Genomic DNA, 24,023 nt, shown 5'->3' with positions numbered 1-24,023 from the left:
GAAGTATATAAATATGCAGGAACAAATTCAAAGAAAGGCTGCTATTATTTTAAAATAAAATTTATTCAACTGATATCCCAGCAATAGAATGGAAAAAAGCAATTGCGATTCCTATCTTTAAAAAAGATAATAGAGATGACCCTAAAAACTATAGAGGTATCAGTATACTAAATTCCTGTTACAAAATATATAGCAGAATCTTAAATAGAAAACTAATGAAATATTCCGAAAACTTTATTTTAGAAGTACAGAATGGATTTAGAAAGGGACGATCATGTATAGACCCGGCCTTTTGCCTAAAATTAATAATAGAGAAAAGAAGAGAATACAATTTAGAAACGCATATTGCATTTATTGACTTTGAAAAAGCATTTGACAAAGTTAAAAGAAACATATTATTTGACATATTAAAAGAAAGACAAATACAAATAATATCCTGAATGATATAATAAGTATATATGAAAATAATCAAATACAAATAAGATTAAATCACGAGCCATCATATACGAGAGAGATAAACCAAGGGGTCCGACAGGGATGTCCCCTCTCAGCAACTCTTTTTAATATCTACTTAAATTAAATAATAATAAAATGGAGTAAAAATTTCTATCAAGGAATTAAACTTTCTTCTACTGTAAACTTAAACACTCTCCTTTTTGCCGAAGACAAAATAATAATTACAAATTCTGAAGATAACTTACAGAAAGCTATTCTAGATCTAAATGATATAACCAAAGATTATGGTATGAAAATATCAACGGAAAAATCAAAACTATGACCTTTAAAGGACAAGATCCATCAAGAACTAAGATAGTAATAGATAACAAGATCTTAGAACAGGTGAATTCATTTAACTACCTAGGATGTATGATCACATATGAAAATGAAAAAAAATATAAGCGTAAAAATTGCAAAATATTTAAAAATAACAGGTGTGATTAACTTTATATATTTAAACCAAACCTAGTTCAAAAACAAACCAGGCTAAACGTATACAATACATTAGCCCTACCGGTCTTAATGTATGGAAGCGAAATCTGGACAATAAAACAAAAAGACAAACAAATATTAACAACAGCAGAAATGAAGTTTATGAGAAAAACTGCAAAGTATACTCTTTTTGATCTCAAAAGAAACGAAGAAATTATGAAAGAATTAAAGCAAGAACCAGTAATAGAAAAAATTAAAAAATATAAACATAAATGGATGGAACCGTTCAAAGAATAAAAACAGAAAGATTACCAAAATAAGCCTTAAAGTACAAGCCATTAGGAAAAAGAAAACCAGGACGTTCTCTTAAACGATTCAACGATGACTTCTAGGACCGGAACAGGCCATACTAGGCCTAAATCCTTGATACGCATGATGACGATGATATATATATATATATATATTTATATATATATTTTGACAATTCATTTTAACTCACTATAAAATAAGTCATTAAACTTATTTTATTTGACTAGTGGCTATGAGCTTCGCAACCATATGCCTGCGGAAGGAGTGTTCTAGAAATGTTCCCGTCGGTGACGTGAGGAGCTGAAAGATCTACCTTAGCCATAGCCAAGTTAGCCCTTCTCGGGCATGGACAGTAGGGTTTTTTCACCAGTTTATCTGGGGTTTTTCATCCCGCAAGCAGGCTAATCGGCCCCGTGAACACACAGACTCAGTCATAGGATACACCAGGGCGTAGGGCTGACCACCTCATCCTGTGAACGGCTTGAGGTTAGTGTTGCCAAATGAAAATTACTGAAAACAGCTAAATCCTAAATAAAAAGAGCTAAAAAGGATGAAAAATGGAAATTCGCAGCTAAAATGTTAAAAGTAGTAGCTGATACTTTTCTTACTTTATTCAAGTTGAAGTGATACTTGCATATAAGTGGCTAAATAGATCTTCCATGTGGTCTTTTGCGCTTAATTCACCCACGTTTTCACTTAGATTTTCAGCTTTATTATATGTGGCCATCGTTCCAATATTACACAGTGTTGATGCTGGTAAATCATAGTCTGTACAGCACTTGTTGTTACGTCTGAGGCCATACTTGACTGACAAAATAGCTGTCAGCATTGGCAATTCCATCTTGTTTCTTAATTTAGTTTTAACTACATTCATGAAACTAAAAATTCTTTCAATTTCCGCATTTGGGCGTATTAATAAATGTATTGCACACTCAGCAATTTCTTTAAATTGATTCATTCCACATGCATCTTTATATTCTCGTACTTCAGTCCAGAATAGCTCAGTGTTTTGTATATTTGTCCATTTATTTAAGTGGATAGTATTGTACTGGCATTCAGCAGCAGCAACATCTTTTTCTGTTTTCAGCATTATTTGTAAGATGGGAGTAACAGGTTCTTTTATATGTTTTAGGGCAGTGTTTCTCAAAGTGTGGTACGCAAAATGTCGTTAGAGGGTACGTGGCAATTTTCGGCTATGCATAATTAAAGGAGTCATTACATTTTTCAACAAACAGTGCAATTAGAGACAACCGGGATAAAACGGCACTAACTAATGAATCACATCCCCTCTCCAACAGAAACGGTTGTATAGACCAAACAAAACCATATGGTGCCGGTGGAACATATGGTTTTTCTTGACACCACCCCCGTAGTTAACGTGTTAAAACTAAGAAATATATAGTGCATATGTTTCAGATATTGTGGAATTCGGTTGAAGGGAATTAGCATCTCAACTTAACTGTTGAAATGCTAATTTGTCTTTGGTTCGCGCGATCTTTTGTTAATACCGAACCAATCATATGCAGTTCTTCACTGCTCTACGTATCTCAAGTCTTGTAATCACTGGTAATTTTTGCTTGAAATAATGGGAAAGAAGATGACGCTATTTGGGTAGATGACTTTGACGATTCACACAAAGAAACTGTTCTCAATGCCAAAAGCAGTGATAGCGAGTAGGAGCTTCTTGGTAAGTCGCACATTTTCAGATTTTTTCTGAAAACTTTAGTTTTCAGAAAAAATTCTAATAAAATTCCCGCACGTATCTCGCAACACGATTTTTTAGCTTTAATTTTGGGAAAAAAGTTAGAGTTAAATTCGAGTAAATACAGTATTTTTTTTTTAATTTTCAAATTCTTAGGTATGGACGTTAAAGATTGAATTTATAAAATCCCCAAAAGAGAGCAATATAGCAAATACAAGCAACAAGAAAGTGTTGATATTGCATCTGGATCAAATGAAACTGATAAGAGTGTGTCGTCTGACATCTCTGGAGAACCAAAATTTAAAAATAAATAATATTTTTTGTTTGCATGAACATATAAACAAATATTTTAAATTAATTTATTAGTTTTATTAGTTTTAATTAAATTTAATCAATTTATTTATTTATTTTAATTAACTAATTAATTTATTTTTAAATGAGTAATGAATTTATTTTTTTAAAATAATTAATTAGGGGGTACTTGGTAATGAAAATTTAAGAAGGGGTACGCGGATATCTGAAGTTTGGGAAACACTGTTTTAGGGTATTGTCAACAGAAAAATAAGACATCATTCTTAAAATGTCCAAATTTTCAGGCACCCTTTGCTTAAGCTGTTTGAAGAGACCAAGAAGAGACTCTCTTGCTCTTCTAAGATTTCGCTCATTATTTTGCATTATTTTCTTTTGTATCATCAACTCTGAAATTTTTCTTTCAGATCTGTAACCAAGATTTGGATCGGGATCCAAATAGCCATCAATCTCTGATTCTAGAGGGTCGACTGTGGATGATGGTAGCACTAACATATTAGTAGTAGAGCGAATCAAAGTAGTAGAGCGAGACAAAGGTCTCTTCAAATAATCTCATATTATCCACACTGTTAGATTCGAAAATTTTGTTAACTTGCTAAACTAAAACTAGGACAGGATGCAAAAATAAAAGGTGCAACAGATTCATTTCATCTCCCACAAAATTTGAGCTTTGTAACATTTCTCAGTCACACTCACGACTTCGAAGTGAGTTTTTAATTCCAATCACTGGCTGAGAATTCTGTCTACTGCAGATTCAATGGAGAGCCACCTTGTTGCACAATTGCTTACAATTTTCAGAGGAGCATCATCTTCGTTTATAGTTTGGTACAGCTCTTTGTATGCTGCTTGTCTTCAAGAAGAATGTGAAAACCACTTATACGTTTCGGCAACTAAAAATTCTAATTTTCTTGGGAGAGATTCTACACAAGTGTGAGACATTGTCAGTTGTAATGACTGACATACATGTCTAATTAAAATTAACGAGGGAATATATGCCTTCAGTTGTTCATAAACGCCATTATTGACACCCACCATAACACTGGCATTGTTTGTACCGTTTGCAATGAGATTTTTAATGTCCAATTTCTTGGTCAAGAGCTCTTTTTTCAGTGCAGCCACACTACCACTAGCGTCACACTTTTCTAGAACCACCATGCTCAGAAATGTATGCATAATGTTGTTGAATTTCCTGCTATAATAAATGATGGCCATTCCTAAAATCTTATTCACTGTGATATCATTCGATTCGTCTATTAGCAATAAGATCTTCTTCAAAATGCTTACTTATAATATTCTTTACAATTGCAGAGCACTTAGTTCGGTGCATTTTTACCTTTGGCATAATTTGACTGTCTGGGATGATATTTTTGCCAAGATCTACTAGATGATCGCAACCGTTGAATGATGAGTGACAACAAAGAAATAATGCTAACCTACCTTCAGAGTTCGCGGTCTCATCAGACTTTTTCCCAAGCATATTTGTAATAGGAACAGCCTTATGTGGAACTGCAGCAAGATGTTTCTTAATTTCGCTATGCTTTACAAGCTGACAATATTTAGCAGCTACATCACATTTGCAAAATTTATAGTGGCCTTTTGTAGCGTCACCAGGAACTTCACACAACCATTTACTAAACATTCCCATTTGCAGCCACTCCCTCCTAAATGTTTGCTTGTAAGCTTTAGTTTTCTTTGCTCATTTTTGAAGAAGGGTATACAACTCTTTACCGCAACGAATTACGATCAGTCTTTGAAAATTTCCCACTCGCTGTCGTAACTACCAACCAAAACACTGTGCAAAGACTAACATGTAGCGGTACTACCAACTTTAAGGCGAAAAAAATGGTAGACTGTTGGGCCACGTGACTGAATGATGTCATCATGCGTTTGAAACGTGTACAATACTCGCACGTAAAGTACAATACAATTCCTTATCAAATGCGAACATCTGGAAAACTTTTAAAACAATTTCTTTAACAGTAAGTTGTAAAAACAACTAAAAAGACCTGAAACTATTTCTGAAGGAGCTAGATTTGAAGCTGGGTGCTAGATTAACATTTTTATAGCTAAGGAAGAAAAAAGAGAGCTAGATCTAGCTCCAAAAGAGCTAAATTGGCAACACTGCTTGAGGTCCGTTGATTAATAAACCCTCTACACTGCAAGATAAAAGAAGAAGAGATGAGATTATATAATAATTTTGCGATGAAAACACATTTAAAGTCCTTAAAATGGCGAAACAAGAATGTTTTTCATCTTCCCCGTTATCTGTAGAGAACAGTGTAAGGATAAGGTGTTATTGAGCTATATAAAGCTCTGATCATGGCAGGAGGGTAACAGCAACAGCCGAGCCTCAGTTAGAACTTCACTGGCTACAGCATTGCCATCCATTACTCTCCCTAGATACCCATTTTGGTCGCCTCGTACGACATGCATGAGCTACACTGGGGCTGATACGTTAAGTAAAGTCCTGTATAAAAATTAGATTAGAACGATCCCAAGACCACTCAATAGTGGCCGAAAGATCGTCCAACTCAGTGTTCGTTCCACTCAGTGACGATTCCCTCCCCCCTACCCCCACCAGCACCGAGCAGAACTGCTCATATTCCAGGGAGAAGCATTCACTTACAAAGCCCCTCGCGGGCCACGCCAGAGAACACCCTCCCCAGAGACACAAAATGTTCTCTCAGGGAAAACTCCCCGAAATCTACTCCCCCTCACCGGGAGCAAAATTCGAAAGAAACCCGAGAGAGCGAAATTCTGCGTCCATTTAGTTGCCTTTTACGACACGCATGGATTTGGGGTGGAGCTATTCTTATCCCGGCCACCACACAGGAAGAAAATATAGTTATAAGTCCTTATAAGGACTGGCTTAAAGGGGCGAAGCAAGAATGCTTTTCATATTCCCCGTTGTCTGTAGAGGACAGTGTAAGGATAAGGTGTTATTGAGCTATATGAAGCTCTGATCATGGCAGGAGGGTAACAACAATAGCCGATCCTCAGTTAGAACTTCACTGGCTACAGCATTGCCATCCATTACCCTCCTTGTATATCCATTTTGGTGGCCTCATACGACATGCAGGAGCTACATTAGTGCTATTCTTATCCCGGCCACCACACGGGAATCCTACCATATTTTGAAAATACAGTTATCTTATAGTTCTTATAAGACCTGGCTTAAAGGGGCGAAGCAAGAATGCTTTTCATCATCCCCGTTATCTGTAGAGGACAGTGTAGGGATAAGGTGTTATTGAGATATTAAAGCTCTGATCATGGCAGGAGGGAAACAGCAATGTCTGAACAAAATAGCACAATTAATCTATAATATTAAATATACTGAATGGTATAATAAATTTTTGAGAGTAGAATTATATACGAATAATAATGTTAAGGAATTAAATACATTTTTCTTGAAATATAGTCGTGAATAAAAGAAAATTAGGTACTGTCATCACTACATTTCGAGATCCATCGAAATTGATTCTTCTTATTATTAAAAAAACTTTGAAAAGTAGTTTTGTAAGCATCAATCACTCTCTCTCTCTCTCTCTCTCTCTCTCTCTCTCTCTAAACAAGTTTGAACTGTTTATCATACGAAAACTGAATTAGTGACTCTCAAAAAGGATGTCGTGCACTTTTTATTCCGTAAAACTGCTTCTCTAATTAATAATAGAAAGAAAAATATTCAGATATTTGAACACTGAATTTAAAAATGTATGAAACTAGAAAAGATGCAGTTAATTTTGGACTGCAATATATTATTTATAAATCTAATAATTAATTAAACTGTAGTAGTATAATATACCTTTTTTTAGGCAAAATAGAATAATAAAAAGGCAATAAGTCGTGCCATAATCGTGGAACTTATGGTGGTCATCAGTTTGTTAGTAGGGCTGACGCAATCCTAGAATTCCCGTAAGTATCCTGATGTTTAAGTGATTTTGATTCGTAATATGAATGAGAATGCTTTCGTTTGTAAAATTGATATTTCTGCATTCTCCAAATTATTAAATGCTGATTTCAAAATAAACACTGAAATCAAGTGTGAATGCTTGAAGGGTAGGCATACTACTCTGATGATAACATTTTGCCGTAATGAAAGAGAGAAAAAAAAACTATTTTTTATAGATTATAGTTAGGAAGGTAATTTCAAAATTTCTGCACAATGCAAAGTTGAGGAATTAATATCTTAGATATTATCAAAATATCTAAGTTATTATTATTATTTCTTCGTACCAAACCTATGGTGATGATTTTTTTAAAATAATTTTCTACAGGTTCAATGGTAAAATAACAGAGTTATTCTTGTGATGAAATTCTTTAAGTTATTTAATTTTAATGTCTTTAGCAAAAATTAGGAACAGAAGATGATTATACTATAGCAAAATTACTCATGCATTTAACGTAAACATAATGATAAAATTGCTGCATGATTTGCTTTCTAACATATTCGCAGATAACATGCAAAAAATCGGAGATTTTTTCAGATTTGTTATGTATACTATGAACATAACCCAACATTACTGGTTAAAAGGGCGAAGCAAAAAATTTTTTCTATTCCATGCTATCTGATAGGGGTACAGTGGAGAAAGAAAATTTATGATCTAATTGCCAACCCTGAGAGGGAATAGAGATTTCGCATCATTGCGTGCAGCTAAGATGGCTTTTGACCTTTTGAGTTTGAAGAGATCCGTTTCGTCATAGTTTGCAGCTTGTTGAACGAGTTCATTGTGGTGTATAGACATTTTTAAGAAGAACTTTGCTGCTAAAGATTGCAAGAGTAGATATAAGGGATATTTGTTGTATCTCGATGAAAGTTAACGTTTCCAACAAACTATGGCGCATTTAGGATCATACGTAAGCATTTGTTTTGCATTGTTCTCAGTTTGAGTATATTAGTGTTGCATGTGTGGCTCTAGGCTGGAGACGCGTATGTAATTATGGGACAAATTATCAACAGGTAGAGAAGCAATTTGATTCTGGTGTTTAACTTGCTGTTCCTGTTAATTAGAGGGCAGAGTTGGGTGATGGCCTTATATGCCTTAGCACAAGAGGCTTTGATATGAGGATTGAAGATTAATATTTTGTCCAGCAGTACACTAAGATATTTGGCTTTTGTTTGCAAGGAATTTCGGTACTAAACACAATGCGATCCCCTTTAGGAGATGTTGAACTTCTAGTGAAAAGCATAGCAATGCTGTTTTGGGGACTTTACTTGCAACCTCCATTTGAAGAACCATTGCTCTAGTTTTAGCAGATTTTCTTGAATTTTTTTGGTAACAAGATGTGGCTGAAGAGATCTGGCTAGTCCTTATCCTTATAAGGACTGGCTTAAAGGGGTGAAGCAAGAATTCTTTTCATCTTCCCCGTTATCTGTAGAGGACAGTGTAAGGATAGGGTGTTATGAGCTATTAAAGCTCTGATCATGGCAGGAGGGTAACAGCAATAGCCGAGCCTCAGTTAGAACTTCACTGGCTACAGCATTGCCATCCATTACCCTCCAAGGGTAATGGATCACCGCATCTCACGGTAGATTCCCAGATCTGGCTAGTGAATGCTATGAAGTTTATTATTATTATTATTCCTGACACCTCAAAGGATTCCGAAGACTCATCGCGGGAGGACACCTACAACTGATACAACTGTCTCAACCACTACACCGAACCTCTACTACGACTCATCTCCATCAACGCCATCTACCGTCCTCCTCCACCACCACTACAACTAATATTCTATGTCTGTAAATTGCGTGTGTTCTGAAGGGCCGATTTGTCTGAATGGGATGAAAAACCCGAGTTTCCGGGAGGAAAAAAACCCTGCTACCTCCTTATCAGATCGGCTAACTCACCTTCGATTGAAAATCGTCCATATAAAGATTACTCCCGTTTAATATTATTTATTTAAATAAATAAAGTTGCGGTGTTTTGCCATAATTTAATTTAAATCAATAAATCACATTAATTTTTAGTAGAAATACAGTAATGTCAGTTTTAAAGTTTAAGATAAAGGTCGAACAGCGTAAATAGTGATCAGAATGTTAATCAAAAGTAAATAAAAAATTCAACTAGTTTTTGGAATGTTGTGATTATTTTCAACATTGTGTCATCATTACATGCAGGATACGAACATCATCATCGCAGTAGTACGAACAAAATCCCATCAGTCCATAGCATATACTGCAATAATAACTATAATAATTATTATAATTATGCTTCATTCACCACGTAGGATATTTCTTAAAGTTCTTAAAAGAACTGGGAGATGGACTGAGTCCTTGACTCTTTATTTCGTCATCTGAATGAAGAAAATCTGAGTGGATGGGGTATTATAGAGCTAAAAGCTCTAGTCATGGCTGGGTAACGGCAATAGCCAATCCTTAGTTAAAACTTCCTTGGCTACAGCATTATCATTCATTACCCTGGAACTCCTAAAAAGGACTTTTTCCTTCATTAAACTCACGTACGATAGTTGAACTTAATTGGTTGATGGACTGAGTCCTTGACTCTTTATCCCTTTACCTGGATTTTAGTTTGTGGGTGATGAGATTATTGGGTAATTTACCCGCTCATTGTGAGCATTGAGGCTGTATCAGCTTTCTCTTGCGATGGAGGATTTCGGTTTTTATGTTAGAAACAATCTGAGGGTTTGTAGTCCGCTGCTTGTCGAATTAGCTGATTTGGGTGATTATCCGTGATTGTGAAGAATTTCTCTGCAATGCCTGTCATGTAGGTCTTAATATCTGGAAGACTGGCTTCTTGATGTAACTGGATGTTTCTGATGAACCATGGGGCATTAAATGCCATTCTTAGGCATTTATTCTGTAATATCTGAAGTCTGTTGATGTTGCTTTTAGTTGTGTGACCCCAGGTTGGAGAGGCGTAAGTTAGTTGCGGTATGATTACCGATTTGCAAAGGAAAATTTTCTTGCTTATGCTTAGGAAGCTGTTCCTATTCAATAGTGGATATAGCTGTGCTATGGTCTGACTTGACGTACGATAGTCCTTATAAGGACTGGCTTAAAGGGGCGAAGCAAGAATGCTTTTCATCTTCCCCGTTATCTGAAGAGTACAGTGTAGGGATAAGGTGTTATTGAGCTGTTAAAGCTCTGATCAGGGCAGGAGGGTAACAGCAATAGCCGTGCTTCAGTGAAAACTTCATTGGCTACAGAACTGCCATCCATTACCCTCCAAGTGTATTAATCACCGCATCTCACGGTCGATTCCCACGCAGAACGCAGAACAATACTGACTTGATAGGTGAAGTATAAATGCTTTTCATGTTCCCCTCCATCTGAAAAGGAAAGTTCTTTGAATGGAGAATTATTGAGCTTTAAGTGTGCCCTGAAAGGGCAGTGAGATTAACTTTGTTCAGCTGAGCATAGAATTGATTTGGGTCTCTTGTATTTGCTGAAATCTGCTTCATTATGGTCTGAAGCTTGCTTGATCAGTGGCTTCGGATGATTAATTGTCTTGATGAAGAATTTTCAGCTAGGTCGTGAAGGAGGGATGTGATGTAGGGAATGTTGACTTCTCTGTGAATCTGGGGGTTTTTGATAAACCATGGGGCTTCCAAACTCATTCTCAGACATTTGTTCTGTATTCTCTGCAGCTTTTGAATATTTTTGTTCGAGGTGTGACTCCGTGCAGGAGATGCGTAAGTGATGACTGGGCGTATTACCATCCTGTATATGAGTAGTTTGTTCTGAGTATCGAATTTACTTTTTCATGGGGTAGAGCTGCGCTATTACTTTGGATGTCTTTGAACTTATGTGTTCTATATGATTGGTGAATTGTAGTTTTTTATCGAGAATCACGCCGAGATATTTGGCTGTATTCTGCCATGGGATTTTAATTCCTATTAAATGTATATCTTCCTTGATTTGAGGCTTTTTTCTAGTGAACAGTATGGCTGAACTATTTTGTTGGTTGGCTTGGATTCTCCAGTCCATCAACGATTTCTGTAGTGTGTGAATACTGTTTTCGAGTCTTTTGATAGCTAGTTTGGGGCTGAGAGATCTTGCTAATAATGCAGGTGATACTGTATTATTAGCAGATGATACAGATGACTCTTGGCCCCCTTGCTGTTTTCTAGCTATATAGATAGAAAACAGCAAGGGGGCCAAGAGCTGCGGCACTCCCGCCAGAACTTTGCGTCTAGTTGACACAGTTTCATTTATTTTGACTTGCATATATCTGTCTCGGAGGTATGAGTGAATTATTTTAATTAGATTAGTAGGTATATTGAATGTGATGATCTTGTAGAGAAGGCCCTGATTCCACACCTTATCAAAAGCCTTTGCAGCATCTAAAAAGACTGCAGCTGTATGAAGGTTCCGGTTGAAGCCTTCAGAGATGAATTCGATCAGACTGTGGATCTGCTGAACGGTGGAGTGGTTTTTTCTAAATCCAAGTTGTTCATTTGGATTATACGTAGTTTATCCATTTGTGATTGAAGTCTTGTAAGGACTACTTTTTATGCGATCTTTACAAGGTTAGACAGAAGACTGATAGGTCTTTAGCTTTCAGGGAGTTGAGTATTTTTTCCAATATTTTTGATTGGCGTTACATCTGCTATCTTCCATGTTAAGGGGAAATACTTGAGTCTGAGGATGGTTAATTGTGTTGACTAGATGTACAATGGCTTTTCTGGGGAGCAGTTTGATTATTTTGTTTGTAATTCCATCTGAACCTGGAGCTTTATTGTTGGGTTTTGATATTTATAACTTCTGTTGGAGAAGTGGGTGTGAGAGGTTCTAGGTCATCTTTTTGTTGTGTTATGGCCTGCCTGACTCGGCGGTGAACCTTGCAGATGGGAATGATGTTCAAATTTTCATAAGAGGGGTTGCATTGAGTTTTCAAGCTCTCCGCCAGAGGCTCTGCCTTTTCCTTGTCAGTATGGGCTATTCCCTTCGTGGTCTGAATTGGAGGTAAAAGTTACCTTTTAGTGCGGAAGGTTCTCAGGAACTTCCAAATGTTATCTTCTGGGTTTAATTTCGCTAGCGTGGAATCCCCATCTTGGTTTCGATGTTTTTGGAGGGCTTCTCGGACTTGTCTGTTAAATTTATTCAAATTTGTTTTATCTTGAGGGGCTCTTGTGTTATGGTACCTCTTTCTGGTTTTGTTTTTCAGTCTGATTAAATCCATGATTTCCTCGGGGATCCGACCACTTGGGTGAAAGACTGTAGTTTGGGTAATTGACTTTATTGCTTTTTTGATTTGACTGGTAAGGTTGTTTGCAGCCAAATCTCCTCTTTAGTGTGAACAGCAGGGACTTGGGACAAACTCTCCAGAATCAGGTAGGATTCTGTAGAGTTTGTCCCAAGATATGAAAGAGCAGGGAGGGGAGAATTGTTCTTGTGTAGCGAGTTGAAGCAGAATAGGATTCTAATCGGACGAAAGTTCATTTATTGTTTCCAGCTGGTATTCGTATCTGATGTTTTTGAGGATGACTATGTCAAGTACATCTGAACTTCCAGCTGAGCTGTGATGGGTGGGCTCCGTAGGTCCGGTTACAACAATAGAATGTTGTGTTGACTAATGATTTAGAGTTCGACCTATGTCGTTGATTATGGAGCTATGCCCGGCCTGTATGTTTGGCGGTAAATTCACCAGCCATGATGATGGAATCTGTGAAGCCGAGAATGGTGTCCAAGTCAGATACCAGTAATGGAATACTGGGTGAATTATATACAGCATAGATTTTGATACTGCCAGCATTGTTGGTATGAACTTCAATGCCTGTTATCTCTAGGGTCTTGGTTTGTGGATTGGTCAGAACATTGTGGCTTAGGTAGTTTTTAATGTATATGGCTGTTCCTCCTCCGTTGCTATCTATCGTGAGTTCTATCTGTTTTATACATAATATAGTTCCGTAATTTGGGGTTATTAGCTGGCCTGAGATGTGTTTCATTTACCAGTATTATGTCAGGATTGTGTCTGTGAGTGAACTCTTTGAATAATTTTGTTATTCAGTCCATTGGCATTCCATGCAGTGATCATGAGAGAGTTGGGATGAAATTTTCTTTTATTCATTATTGAGGGCTGTCAAAATTGAGTGCGTACCTTGTAGGAATCTTTTCGTGGAGGATGGCGAAGGATTTGTCATACTGAATTCTTGTAACATGGTAGCTAGTGAAGTAGTTAGTAGTGATGTTAGATTTGAGCTTGTTTGATTATGAGATGGAGTTCGTGCCTTTGTTCGTGCTGCCTCTGCAAAAGTTTTGGGCATTTGTTTGCTTTCCTGGATTGTCAAGCTGGAGATAATTTGGACCGAGGCGCGAATGTCTTGAGTATCGCTGAAATGTGTTGGAAGGGTAGTTTTTGCTGACCCTCGATTATTTGGGTGTGTAATGCATTCCTTGTAGTTGGTGGGGTGAGGTCCTCCACAGTTGGTGCATTTAGCTGGTGTGGATCTTGGCTTTGTACACATGACGGTCTGGTGGCCCTCGCCGCATTTTAAACACCTGTAATTTGCCTTGCAAAGTTTTTGGGCATGGCCAAACCTTTGGCACTGCCCAGCTGACGACTTTTCCCTTAGTGGTTCAGTAGAAATTCTGAGGCCACAGATCGTTGTCAGTTCATATATCTCTTTCTGTGCCTTATCAATTTCTATGAATTCCAGTGGCATTGGCCGTTTATCTGCCCATCCTGCTCACTTTCACTGGTGTTAGGCTTCGACTTATAAGGTCAGCGATTTTTGCTTTTGGCTTTTGATGAGAACGGGCGTGTTATTTTAGACTGAGCCTGAATATATTGCATACAAGTTTTCTCAGTAATCTCACATTGCACTGGCACAGTTTGATTCCTACTGTCCCCTCCTCTGCACGAAATATGCTAGAGGTCAAATGGCCGGCAGGTCCCACCCGCAATGAGGACTAGTGGTGAATTTAAGGTTTTATAGGGAGGTAGGTTTCTAAACTGTGGCCAAGTGAGATACTGATACTCCTTTTCCCCAATTAGTAGGTTGCAACAAGACTTAATTTGCTAGTGGACCAACTCAGTCTACAGGACACTTGCTGGCAGGCCCCTAGCCCTGCGGGATTATTTATACTGCTGTCAACCAATTTCTGCTGGCAGGAAATCGCCAATTTGACATGGAAAATATCAAAGAACAGATCCAGATACTTAATAAGGAGCAGTCCCTGAAACTCATAATAGGCAAGCTAGAATCTGACTGGCCAGGATTTATAAAACAATACATACACTCTAATGCTCAGGATGGAGAGGAGGAGATTAGAGTGTATAATTCTTCTTCTTTTATTAGAGTGCTTTCTCTGAGAGTTGTTTTGACAGGGGGATTTTGGTGACAGAGCTATAGAAGACCAGATGGATGAAGACATACCAACATCAGATGTCCCGAGGAACACCAAAAAGGTTCCACCTAAGGGACAAGGACAAAGGGATCACTGTCACATCAGCCCTTAGGGTACATAAAATCTCATATTTCTCGGCTAAAAATCAAGATGAAGGAGTCAAAATCCAGCCAGCCTCAGTCACTGACTACAGACAGTTGACAAGATTAATGGACAACAAAAGTCTTCCAATCACACTTTTGCTTTGCCCACTGAAAAGAATCTCAAAGTTGTACTTCCGGGGTAACAGAAAGAAGATTGATTCCCACTTAAACTTCATTGGTTCAAAGTTTAAGTGGGAATCAATCTTCTTTCTGTTACCCCGGAAGTACAACTTTGAGATTCTTTTCAGTGAGCAAAGCAAAAGTGTGATTGGAAGACATTCCCACACTTATGCTGGTAACTTTTAAACACTCAACACTAAGACCAACAAATGGTGTTTTTCGTAACTGACATTTCTAGAAAAAATTATTGGTTTTTCTAAATTTTACACATAATTTAAGTTATAGGATAATAGTAGCTTCATTTTTATATAACATTTTTTCTACTAGTTTACGCGACAACGAATATTCTAAGGAAAATAGAATATTTGTCCAAAAAAGTCTTTTAGTTTGTGTATACTTCCTCCCAGGCGAATTAGTTCATGATTAACGCATGCAAACAGAACAGCAAATTATATAATACAGACAACTCTCCTAGAATATTTACCAAAAGTTTGTAATATTATGTCTTTCACCCATGACAGGCCATATAGCACATTATTAGCGTAAGGAATTTTTAATTTTTTTTTTTTTTAAATTCTGTCTGTTGTTAAGTAGTGGTTATTTTCTCAAGAGGTTATTTTTGTGTCATTGCAGAGTACTATCCGCCATCTCCAAACCAAGTGAGTATTCCCATAGTTTCCTCCCCCCCCCCTCACCCTCTCAGTTACACTCCATGAAGTATAATCACGGGTCATCCGATACAGAAGGTGACAAAGCTCAAAGGAAACATAGAATTTCCTTTGATACGCACGAAGATATCAAATATAAAGAAAGAAAACAGTCAAATTGATTGTTATAAATAATAAAAAATATTTAAATATAAAGAGCCAACAGGCTTCATTTCGGCGATATAAACATTATTTAAATTAAGGGGATATTAGATCCCACATTGTTTTAGAACCGAATAAGAAACTCAAAGACTGGAATCAGAGAGTTTCATGCCAAATATAGTAAACAATAAAAGTATTGGCGGTTACTAGCGTGAGCTAATACAAGTAGTCCTAGAACGTAGTACAATCTCAGGCAACTCGTTGCAAAGGTGGGGAAAGTTCGGATCGTTAATCTTGGTATTTATGTAATAACAGCATACATTTCCTAGGAAATGTGTTTTTACATTATGGAAAATACCAAGAAAATACGTTGCAAAGTACAACCTCAGTTGCCTGAGATTGTACTTGCAACGAGTTGCCTGAGATTTATGTAATAACAGCGTACATTTCCTAGGCAATGTGTTTTTACATTATGGAAAATACCAAGATTACCGATCTGAACTTTCCCCACCTTTGCAACGAGTTGCCTGAGATTGTACTACGTACTAGGACTACTTGCATTAGCTCACGCTAGCAACCGCCAATACTTTTATAGTTTACTATATTCGGCATGAAACTCTCTGATTCCAATCTTTGAGTTTCTTATTCGGTTTTAAAACAATGTGGGATTTAATATCCCCTTAATTTGGATAACAAAAATTATTATTTATAATTATTATGTTATAAATTATAAAAATTTCTAAGTTAAAACTATATTATGCAATCGAATTAGCACTTACAGATTGTGGACAGAGCAAAATAGTAACAGTTTCGGATATGTGGGCTACACTAAAAGCCAGTATGAGGGTTGAGCCTCCATACCTTCCCTAAAAGGATTCAAAACCAAATAAATAGCTTTTAAAAAGAAGGAAATTGTGTTTTGTAATAAATGTAAAAACACAAAAAAGCAATTGACTCATATGAGCCTTGCAAGGTTCGTAGTTATGCGAACTCAGGTTTATTTCCCGATTTTTGAGTCATTGAAAAGAAGCATTCGATGGGCCACTCACACTTGCAACATTTTGGACCTTACAAAGCCGTCTCTGGACACAACTCTGAAATCCACAGTTAAATAAAAGTGTTGCAATTGGTGAGCCTTGTATATATGTTAATGCAGTAATATCTGATGTGTTGATAGAAAATGCTGCGCCATTCATAACAACTGTGCAGTTCATTTTCATTATATTATAATTTCATATCGCATTTTGTAAGAACACTAAGCAAATCACCATCACCACTTGATGGAAATCTTACACACGAGGTGCAATGTTTAGAAGTAAATGTTGACGTATCCATAATTGACAACCCACTCTGACTTAAGTCGAGAATAATATTAAAAAACTAAAAATATAACAAGACAGGTAAAGATAAAGAAAATTAAATATATAACTCCTAATAAAACCACCTGAGTCCTTATAGTCCTTATAAGGACTGGCTTAAAGGGGCGAAGCAAAAATGCTTTTCATCTTCCCCGTTATCTGTAGAGGACAGTGTAGGGATAAGGTATTATTGAGCAATTAAAGCTCTGATCATGGCAGGAGGGTAACAGCAATAGCCGAGCCTCAGTAAGAACTTCATTGGCTACAGCATTGCCATCCATTACCCTCCAAGAGTATTGGATTGAATGAATCAATCACCGCATCTCACGGTCGATTGATTCCTTCACCACCTGAGTTTACGACTTTGGAAACTGTTAGGGAACTGTTATGAATTTAAGAAAAAAGTGTACTTAGTATTTGTGGAATTATAAATAAAATTTTAAAATTATTTAGAGAATCTCAATTCTAAACAATGTATTATTTAGAATGCCATAAAAGTGTATAAATAAAATATATATCTATATAAGACTATCCTCTATGCAAGGAATTATTCCTACTGGAATATACATCTACAGTTATTACACTTCAATTTACGTTAACGTAGCTAAGATAGCAATTTATTATCTACAAACGCAGTTTACAGTATCACTTCGTAGAACTTTTTGTAAACTCAATAGCTTTCATCATGCAGAAGGAAATATTGCAGCAAATAATCAAAATATATCTAAATTAAGCAGTAATAAAATAAAATAAACGCTTTCACGAAACATAATGAACTCATTCTTAACCATGCTATGAAAATTTAATTTAAAAAAAAAGAACGTCAGATTTCTATTTGTTATATTGTAATTAGAGATTTACAAGTCGTTACAAAATGCGGACTTCGACAGAAATAGCTGGAAGATCTCTTTGGAAAGACCGATCATCCCATTCAGATGGTGAGTATCACATTTCTATTCCTTTTCATTGTCATGAACAGGAAGTCATAGTCAAATATTTTATACACTCACAGTTAAAATAGAAAATAATTTCATTTCTTATTAGGGAATAATTTATTATTATTTTTATTACAATGGTACCTGTATATAGTCTAAGACTTTTCGTGGTAGGTCCCCTCGACACAAAATATTAAACCTGCAAAACAACTAGAAATATAACTTTCAGGAATAATCAATCACACCCACCAAATACGGGCCATGCATCCTTAAGTGTATTCACCGATGATCCACTCATCACTCTCTCTCCGGCAATGATGAGTGGATCTTACCATAAGAAAATTTCTTACTCCCTTTTTCAACGAACTCTTGTTCATCTTTCATGAATGCTCTCTTGTTCTTTCTATTCCTGCCTTGCATTAAAATTCCGCTTGTATTGATTCTATTAAGCCTCCTCACCAACTTATATGTCCCTCTGCTTATCTGACAGAGTGCAACTCTGTCAGATAGGCAGAGGGACATATTTGGTTTATTGTTATTTGCAGAGTTATTTGGTTTTGAATTCATTCTGATGAGTTTGAATTCGTTAATTAAATAAATTAACTGGATATTTCAAAATCAATAATTTGAAAAAACAAATCATCCCGAAATGGAATCGGATTTGAGTATTTTATTTGACTTGTCACACACACACACACACACACACACACACACACACATGGAGGCAAATCATCCACAGAACGCACGCATTTAACAAACAAATATATAATTATATTTGTGGCTGTGCGCTTCGCAACCGTATGCCTGGTGAAAGAGTGTCCTAGGTTCGATTCCCGTCGGTGACGTCAGGAGCTGAATGATCTTCCTCAGCCATAGCCAAGTTAGTCGGTCTTGGGCGTGGACAGTAGGATTTTTTCCCCAGTTTATCCTGGGTTTTTTCATCCGGCAAAGCAGGCAAACCGGCCTTGAGAACTCAACACTATAGGACAGAAGATACACAGGGGGCGTAGCACTGACCATCTTATCCTGTGAACGGTTTGAGGTCCGATGATTAATAAACCTTCGACGCCACAAGGTAAAAGAGTGTTTAATGAAGATGAGATGAGATATATCATTAGATAGCGACAGTGTTTAGATGGTTTTTATTAATAATGTAGTGTGTGCGTTGTGTAATGTGGAGTGCCCTCAAGCAATGAGTCTTTGGACAACTTGAAGGTACCATGTAGTAATAGTGTTCGTACTGTTATTACCTTCGGATAATAATAAATTAATTTCTTTCTTTCCACAGGTACCCATGCCTTTCCGTGCATCGTTGGTGGTATTGATGCTGAACCCAATAGTTGGCCATGGATGGTAAGTGCGGAAACCTCTGATTATTATTATCTCTTAAGATTACGTTATTTAAATTCTTTCTGAAGACACCACTAACTATTACAGCTTTTCTTCATTGGGTACCAACCATTTACAAATCATTTTGCTGATTTAATGGCGTTTCCTGTGAGGAGAAGACAACTGTAGATCATGGGCTATCGTCTGTGCCTTTCTTGTCCACAAAGGAATTTTGTTGCTCTCGATGGAATGCTGATAACATGTGGTACATTGGATAGTTTGCCTGCCTGGTAGTGAAAACTCCGAAGTTCAGGAAAAATCTTTCTAACTTCGTCTTGAGGCCAGCTAACTTACCTTCAACTTTTAGACAGGGAGAACCTGCATCTTCTTTATCTTCTTGCCATCCACTGCTGGATACTGGCCTCCCACATAAATTTCAAATTCTGTCTGTCTGTAGCCAATGTTTGCCACCTCATTTTCCTTCTCTTGTTATCCACTAGGTGCTTAATTCTTCCATCCTTTCTTCAGGCAATCTACTGATGTCTGACCCATCTTCATTTAAAGATTTACAACACTTCCCAGTATGCCATACTCTATTTATCTCTCTAATTCTAGTATTTCTCATTCTATTCCTTTTTGTTAGGTGGAGCATTCTTCTTTCCAAGACTCTTTAGGCCCACATCCAACTGTTCTTCCTGACTTTTCAGTCCTTTTTCCGCATGTCACACTTCAGTATGTAGGCAAATATTAAATAACGTTCTTTTTAAGCCTAATCGTACTTTTCTGGGATGGCCGGTTGTTTTAAGTGTTGGTTATTTCTGATGGATAGAGAGAATCAGCGGGTATCATCTATTGTAGAGAATCTGGATCTGAATCCTGTTTATTATATGCCCGTATATCATCCAAAAACGTTGTGATTCTATTTGATATAATGGATATAAATATTTTGCAGAATTGTGATAGCAAACTGATTGATTATAGTTATTAATATCACTGCTGCCTTTATTATATAATAAGATAATCAAGGATTTATACGATTGCACTGGAATCTTTTTGTAGTTAAAATATCATTAAACATACATATTGAATACAACTTTACAAAACTATGGACCTCCTCATTTTATGTGTTCTGCTAATATCCCATTTTCTATAGGACTTTTATTATTCTTTGATAACTTGAGGACTTTCCATAATTCTACCGTCACGATGGGCGATTCAGTATCAGCTCCATCTAAATACGGTAAAGGATTTGCATCTGTTTTTCTGCGGGTTTATAGGCCACTATAAAATTAATTACATATTTTCGTTGTTTCTTGTCTATTGTATTGTATTAGATAAACCGATTCAGTCAATAATTTTTCAGTCAGCTTTCCATCGATGATTTCCTCATTTTTTTATTTATGGTTTATTCTATCTTCACCTTCTATTATTATTCGTTTCATTATCAATTTCAATATTTCTCTCTTGACATTCACTATCATAATTAAACTGGTTGATATCAGATGTCTATTGTAGTATTTTTATGCTTTTCACAGTAATATAATCTATTTTTATTAAAAACTTCTCCATTTGGTGATCTGAAGATCCATTTTCGTTTATATCGCTTTTTAAAGAAAGGATTTCCTATATACAGCCTCATATTCTGTGTCTTGTCTCATTTCTTTCACTCATACCTTGCATAGCAAAAGCACTTTTTTCCTGTCGCTTCTTGCCTAAGATCTTCCATTAGAATTTTCCAGTGACATGTTCTGGCTGATGAAAATGAACTCAATATTATAATAGTCTACATGCCAACATCACAACATAGTGATGAAGAAATAGAAGAAATTTATGAACAAATAGAAGAAATTTGGAGCAGCTTTAAAGACAGAGACAATACAGTAATAATGGGAGATTGGAATGCTATAGTGGGAGAAGAGAGAATCTTCCTAAAACATTATCTTCCTGATAATGTTTCAGGAAGATTTGATCTTGGACGTAGGAATGAAAGAGGAAAGCAATTAATAGAATATTGTACACAAAAACAGTTAGTTATAGCAAATACGCTATTTCAAGTTCCAAAAAGAAGAAGATATACCTGGAAAGCGCCTGGGGATTCAAATGTATTATATATTGTTCAAGAAAAGATACAGAAATCAAATAAAACATTGCAAAATCTATCCAGGTGCCGAAATTAGTAGTGACCATAACCTTGTCTTAATGAAAACAGAACTGAAACATAGGAAACAAATCCAAAGATACAAACCAATAAGATGGAACCTTGAAAAATTAAAGAGTAAAGAAGTAAAGAGAGGATACCAAGAGGCAACTGATCATAACATTCCAGAAAACATAAATAGTCAGAATAATATTGAAAACCAATGGAATATGATTAAAGAGTTAATCACAAATTCATCAAATCAATTATTGAAAAATTCAGAAGAAGAAAAAAGAAAACATTGGGTAATAGATGAAATACTTGGCCTTATGGATGAAAGAAGAAAATATTAAAGTGCTGTTAAAGAAGAAGATGTGGCCAAATACAAATATCTTAAAAATCAAATTACAAGAAAATGTAGACAAGCCAAAAAAGAATACCTGGAAGAACAGTGTAATAACATAGATGAATTATTTAAAAAAGAAAATGTAGAGAAAGCCTATAAAGAAATTAACAAACTGACTTTCAAATTTAATAAGAACAGCAAAAACAATGCCATCAAAGGTGAAAATGGAAAATTACTAATAGAATCTGAGGATATATTAATGGAATGGAAATAATATCTTAAAAATCTCTATAATGGCGAGGAAATTGATGTTGATATCAGCATAGAAAATCAAAATGAAGATAATCTAGGATCCCCAATAATGCGAGAAGAATTTGATAAAGCACTGTCTGAAATGAGTAAGGGAAAAAGTCCATGTGTAGACACTATTCCTATAGAACTACTATAAAATCTGATGAGACAAAAACTTTACTCTATCAATTAATAGTCCAAATCGATGATAAAGGAGAAATACCAAAGGAGTTTATGAAATCAACCATAATACCAATACCAAAAAAAGAATAATGCAAACAAATGCAGCCAATTTAGAACAATAGCTTTAATCCCACATGTTAGCCAAATTCTGCTAAAAATTATTCAAAATAGAATTTATTAAAATATAGATTGTCTATTGGATGAAGACCAATTTGGATTCAGAAAGAATAAAGGAACAAAAGAGTCAATACTCTGTTTAAGAACAATAATAGAGAGAAGATTAGACCTTAGTCAACATACTTGCATTTGCTTCCTTGATTTAGAGAAAGCGTTTGATAAATAAACCAGCAAATACTCTTAAATTGTCTAACTAATATCGGCATAGATTTCAGGGATAGGAAAATAATTTATCAAATTTACAAAAATCAAAATGGACGGAATCAATGATAAGGAGAAAATAATAAATATCAGGAGTGGAGTAAGACAAGGATGTATACTTTAACCACTTTTATTTAATTTATATACTGAAAAGGCCAGTCAGGAAACTAAAGATAAAATAAATAATGGCATAAAGATAAATGGTGAGCAAGTCATGTGTATAAGATTTACTGATGGCATAGCCATTGTAGCAGAAAACAGAAGAACGTTGAAAACAATGCTAGAATTACTAAATAATAACCTTGAAAAATATAAAATGAAAATCAACACAGATAAGACTAAAATCCTTGTTACAGGCAAAATCCCTATGAATACAGAGCATATAGACATCAGCAGGGAACAAATAAAACAAGTGAAAATCTTTAAATATTTAGGTAGCCTAATAACAGAAGATGGCAGAACAAGAGAAGACATAAGATCAAGAATAAACAACGCAAAAGCCGAATTCTCTAAGATGAAAAGCATTTTAACAGGAAACCTAAACCTACAATTGAAAAAAAAATAGTAAAGACATTCATATGGAGCATTGCACTGTATGGATGTGAAACCTGGATTCTAGGCAGAGAAGATATAAGAAGATTGGAGGCTTTTGAAATGTGGTGCTGACGTCGCATGAACAAAATAAAATGGACAAAAAAAATCAAACCAACAAGTCCTGAGAGAGATAAACGAAACAAGAACTCTAATAAAATCGATCAAAATTAGAAGGGATAGGTGGCTTGGACATATACTTCGACATGATGGACTTGTGAAAAGAATAACTGAAGGCAAAATAGAGGGGAAAAGAAGAAGAGGCAAACCAAGGAAAAGCTTTCTTGACCAAGTCAAAGACAGCACGGGTTTGAGGAGTTACCAGGAGGTTAAGAAGAAATCCAATGACAGAGCGGAATGGAGGAAATTGCTGCTGAGCTATCAGTCCCAAGACTGATGCAACTGATGATATTGTGCTGGTTATATGAGTGTCGGAAATATCCTCGCAGAAGTTGTCAATATCTTCATCTGAACGATTGGAAGTTGGTACATATATTTGTGTTATACTTAAAGCACACTACTTATGGATTTTTAATCTTAGTTGTAATTCTCTGGGAGACTGGTCATTTAGCATGATCTCATCCAGCAGTATGGTTGATTCAAATTAAAGCACCTCTCTTCGAAGCAATCTGTAGAGAAAAGCAAGAGTCAAAATACCTTGAATGCAGATTTTAATATGATACTAAATTTGTGTGCTTCGTTAGCCGTCAAATGGGATTAATTCGACCTTCATTCGACCTTGCGCAATGAGTCTAACACGTGCCATGTTTCTATAGGAATGAGGAAAAATGCTTCAGCAGCTGCACATCGCGAGTGCAGACTCCTAAAGTCCTAAAGACGTCGAA

The 24,023-nt window shown here is 36.1% G+C and overlaps 1 long non-coding RNA gene across 1 annotated transcript in view; it reads left to right on the top strand.

Annotated features, from left to right (window-relative positions):
* LOC150098351 (uncharacterized) overlaps nt 1-24,023 on the top strand; it is a 62,794-nt gene that overhangs the window by 2,568 nt on the left and 36,203 nt on the right. Inside the window, exon 2 of the long non-coding RNA XR_016549552.1 lies at nt 19,212-19,276. This is a non-coding gene — a long non-coding RNA (uncharacterized LOC150098351). The remainder of the gene's footprint in view (nt 1-19,211; nt 19,277-24,023) is intronic.

This window comes from Typopeltis vanoorti, chromosome 15 (genome assembly GCF_054136105.1).
Source record: "Typopeltis vanoorti isolate ZY-2024b chromosome 15, IOZ_Tvanoo_1.0, whole genome shotgun sequence".
In the NCBI taxonomy this organism is placed as follows: domain Eukaryota; kingdom Metazoa; phylum Arthropoda; class Arachnida; order Uropygi; family Thelyphonidae; genus Typopeltis; species Typopeltis vanoorti.
The sequence above is the reverse complement of the archived record's forward strand: the minus strand, read 5'-3'. Positions and strand labels throughout refer to the sequence as shown.